This window comes from Glycine max, chromosome 8, assembly GCF_000004515.6.
Source record: "Glycine max cultivar Williams 82 chromosome 8, Glycine_max_v4.0, whole genome shotgun sequence".
NCBI classification, from domain to species: Eukaryota; Viridiplantae; Streptophyta; class Magnoliopsida; order Fabales; family Fabaceae; genus Glycine; species Glycine max.
Window position 1 is genome coordinate 25,566,205 of NC_038244.2, and position 5,015 is coordinate 25,571,219.

Here is a 5,015-nt window from a genome sequence, read left to right on the forward strand (position 1 = left end):
TGAACCAGGTTACCAAAAAGGACCATTTTCCCCTGCCATTCATTGACCAGATGCTTGAACGCCTGGCAGGTAAATCCCACTACTGTTTCCTTGATGATTTTTCTGGTTATATGCAAATTACTATTGCTCCTGAGGATCAGGAAAAGACCACATTCACCTGCCCCTTCGACACTTTTGCTTATAGGAGGATGCCTTTCGGCCTGTGCAATGCCCCTGGTACCTTCCAGCGGTGCATGATTAGTATTTTCAGTGATTTTTTAGAAAATTGCATAGAGGTGTTTATGGATGATTTCACTGTATATGGATCCTCTTTTGATGGTTGTTTGAATAGTTTGGAAAAAGTTTTGAATAGATGCATTGAAACTAACCTTGTTCTAAATTTTGAAAAATGTCATTTTATTTTTGAGCAAGGTATAGTTTTAGGACAAATTATTTCCAATAAGGGTATTGAAGTAGATCCTGCAAAAATTTATGTTATTTCACAATTACCTTACCCCTCTTGTGTGCGAGAGGTGCGATCTTTTCTTGGTCATGCAGGATTCTACAGGCGCTTTATAAGGGATTTTAGCAAAGTAGCCCTTCCACTGTCCAACTTGTTGCAAAAGGAGGTGGAGTTTGACTTTAATGACAGATGCAAAGAGGCTTTTGATTGCCTCAAAAGAGCGTTGACTACCACCCCCATCATCCAGGCACCCGATTGGACAGCCCCTTTTGAGCTTATGTGTGATGCATCAAATTATGCATTGGGGGCTGTCCTTGCTCAGAAAATTGATAAATTGCCCAGGGTGATATATTATGCTTCTAGGACTTTAGATGCTGCCCAAACAAATTATACTACTACTGAGAAAGAGCTTCTAGCCATAGTTTTTGCTCTTGAAAAATTTCGATCTTATTTGCTTGGTACTCGCATTATTGTTTATACTGACCATGCAGCTCTAAAGTACTTGTTGAAGAAGGCTGATTCTAAGCCTAGGTTGATCCGATGGATGCTCTGGCTCCAAGAGTTTAACTTAGAGATCTGTGATAGGAGCGGAGCACAAAATCTAGTTGCTGATCCTTTGAGTCGGATCGAACGTGTATCAGATGCGGATTCACCCATTCGGGATGCTTTCCCGGATGATCATTTGTATATACTGTATAGTATTTCTGACTCTCTTTCTACTCCCTGGTTTGCTAACATTGTCAATTATTTAGTTGCTTCTATTTTTCCTCCCTTAGCATCTAAAGCCCAAAAAGATAAAATTAAAAGTGATGCTAAGCATTTTATTTGGGATGACCCCTACTTGTGTAAATTGTGCAGTGATTAGGTCATTAGACGATGCATTCCAGATCATGAGACTGACTCAGTCCTGCAGTTCTGTCATTCTTCCGCACCGGGAGGTCATCTGGGTGTTCAAAGGACAGCTCGCAAAGTGCTTGATTGTGGTTTTTATTGGCCCACCATCTTTAAAGATGCGTGGAAGATCTGCAACACTTGTGAGCAGTGTCAGAGAGTAGGAAATACACTTACATGGCGACAACATATGCCTCAGCAACCTATGCTATTCTGTGAGGTGTTTGATGTCTGGGGTATAGATTTCATGGGCCCTTTTCCTGTCTCTTTTGGTTATGTTTACATTCTCCTTGCAGTTGACTATGTTTCAAAATGGGTGGAAGCCAAGGCCACTAGAACTAATGATGCTAAAGTTGTTGCAGATTTTGTCAGGTCTAATCTATTTTGCAGGTTTGGAGTACCTAAAGCAATTGTTAGTGATCAAGGAACCCATTTTTGCAACAGAACAATGCATGCCCTACTTAAAAAGTATGGGGTGGTACACAGGGTATCCACACCATACCACCCCCAGACCAATGGACAGGCAGAAATTTCTAACAGGGAGATCAAGAGAATTTTAGAGAAGATTGTGCAGCCAAGCAGGAAAGATTGGAGTACCAGGCTTGACGATGCTCTCTGGGCACATCGGACTGCCTACAAAGCACCCATAGGAATGTCTCCTTATCGGGTTGTCTTTGGAAAGGCATGTCATCTTCCAGTGGAAATTGAGCATAAAGCATACTGGGCAGTGAAGACTTGCAACTTCTCTATGGATCAAGCTGGTGAGGAAAGAAAGTTGCACTTGAGTGAGTTAGATGAAATCCGCCTAGAAGCCTACGAGAATGCCAAGTTCTACAAAGAAAAGACCAAGAAGTTCCATGATAGCATGATAGTTAAGAAGGACTTCATAGTTGGGCAAAAAGTGCTATTGTATAATTCTAGGCTTGGACTCATGAGTGGTAATTTGAGGTCTAAGTGGATTGGTCCTTTTGTTGTTACTAATGCTTTTCCTTATGGTACAGTTGAGATCAAAAGTGACTCCACAAACAAGAGCTTCAAGGTCAACGGACATCGACTTAAGCCATTCCTCACGAACCCTTCTTTAGTGGACGTAGTGGTGGAAGAGACTTCCTTACTCCACCCTACTCTTCCTCCACCATGACTTAGGGAGTTCTTCTTTTCCTATCTCCTTCTTTGCTTTTATTACACTTATCCAATTCTATTTGATGGTTTAATTGTTTTAATCTTTTAATTGTGCTACATTGAGGACAATGTGTTGTTTAAGTATTGGGGGGAAGTGTTCTTTGGTTTTGCTAGTTTTGTCGGTTTTTTTAATTTGTTAGTTGTGGTAATTTGTTAATGTTGTTAGTTTCGTCGGATTTCTAGTTTAATATTTTGGGTCAATTCTGTGTGCATGTAGGACTTTGCATGTTTTTCTTTGAATTATAGGATATGTTCAAGAAATGGGTAATTGTTTTGAAAATAAAAGTTTTTGACATTTTGTGACTTGAAATCTTTGATTCTCCTCTACATGTCATGATAGTTTTGAAAGCTCAATTGGAAAGTGATGAGTTTACCTTTGTGAGAATTTGAGCCATCCATCATCATAATCATTTGGTGTGTTTTGCCCCATTGATTGCTTGCACAATAACCTTGGCTTGATTCTTATTGATGCTTCCTAATTCACATGCATATTTGGAAATGATTGAGGCAATTTTGTTCTTATAAGCTTCTAGCCAAATGGACTTACCTTGACTTAATTCCTTTGATAGCCCTTTTGAGCCTTGTTTCCCTTTCCTTGTTTTGAAGCTCACTACAAGCCTTAAGTGAAAAACCATGATATCACCATATCCTTAAGGAATTTTGGAGCTTTGGAATTGTTTTGGGAATAAGTGTGGTGGTTTTTGTTTCATGGGATAACATATTTTGTTGGCCATGCTTCATGATATATTTTGAGTCATACTTGATGTACATTGCATATTGGTTAAATGTTGGACATGTTGAATATGATGCTGTTTCTCAAAGGCTACAGAGTACAAAAAAAAAATATTTAAAAAAAATATTATAAAAATAAATCGAAAAAGAAAAAGAAAAGCAAAGCAGTAAAGTTGTGTGAATAAGATAATAAATGACAAAAGAATGATGAGACTCTTGATTATACTCTTTATGTTTAAATTTTATCTTTACTTCTTTTTATTTTCTTATGTTTTCTTAATATGCACTTATTCCCCATTGCTCCTCTATTCCTTTGGGATTCAGCCACTTATTCCATATTTTTCCATACCTTGTCCTTGGCCCCATTACAACCTTAAAAGACCTTTTGATCCTCATGTGCTTGTGTTTATGGATTGATTGTCAATTTTAGAATCTTGCCAAGTTTATGTGGTGTTTGTTTTCATGGGTGCTTTGAGGGTAAATAGTAGCCTAGACACTTGAGAGATAGAGTGTATATCTTGTGAGGCTTTATCATTTTTCATTCTTAAGCTGATTAACTATTTTTCCATGATTGGGTTGCTTGGATGATTTTCATGAATGTCTTGACTTTTTGGATCTCCTTATGTTAGATGTTACCCATTCCTTTCATTCCTTGATGTTCATTGAGAAATATGTGAATGTTTTTGTTTGTCTCTCTTTGATATCCTTGGATTTTGTTCTTTGTTTCATTTTGCCGAGGAGTGCAAAAGGCTAACTATGGGGGGTTTTGATGTGCCATCATTTTCTTCTATTTTCTAAACCCTTTTTGTTATGTGCAAAGGCATTTTGTTATGCTATTTTATTATTCAGAGCTTTTGTTTTAGGTTTTCACGTTTTTCCTGTTCTAAGGCTACTGTTTTCGTTCTTAATGCAATTTTCCGTTTTCTGCTTCTAATTACAATTTCGTTCTTGCTTCTTCTTCTACTTTCATTTACGTTTTTGTCTCAATTACGTTTCTGTTTCATTTACATTTTTGTTCATTTATGTTTCTGTCTCCTTTACGTTTCTGTTTCATTTACATTTTTGTTCATTTACGTTTCTGTCTCCTTTACGTTTCTGTTTCATTTACATTTTTGTTCATTTACGTTTCTGCTTCATGTTTCATTTGCGTTTTCTGTTTGAATCTATGGAAGGCTAGTTTTTCTGGTGTTGTGTCCTTTTGAGGACGAAGCCCAACTCTCTTTGAGGTTTCGTTTGTAATGTGGTTTCCTGGCAGTTTTCCCTTCACCAGTTATCCCAAATTCGTGAACATTAATTAGTGCACGCTTCGTGTTCGATTAATTGCCTTTGAGCCTAACTTGTGTTCATGCTTAATGGACGAAAGGGTAACTGGTGTATGTGGTGCCTAATCACGTATTGACAACCCTACGTTGATTTTCGCTTAGTAAATTGAAATAGGGTTGGATTAAGTGGTTGACTGTTAGGGATGAATTCTCTATAACCCAGGATAAGAGAATGGCTTCTGAATCAGAGGAAACAACCCGTTTTTAATATTAGTATTTTCATATTCCAGTTTACTTGTTCTGCTCTTTAATCACGAAACAAACAAACCCCCCCCCCCCCCAATCGTTACTGTTACTGCGCAAGTATATTATGAACAATTAGTTTGTCATTGCTCGTTGGGAAACGACCTAGGATCACTTCCTAGTTACTGCATTTTCATGTTTATTTGATTCGGGTACGACCTCGATCAGCCATGATGAGCATGAATAAGATAATGGAAGCCAAT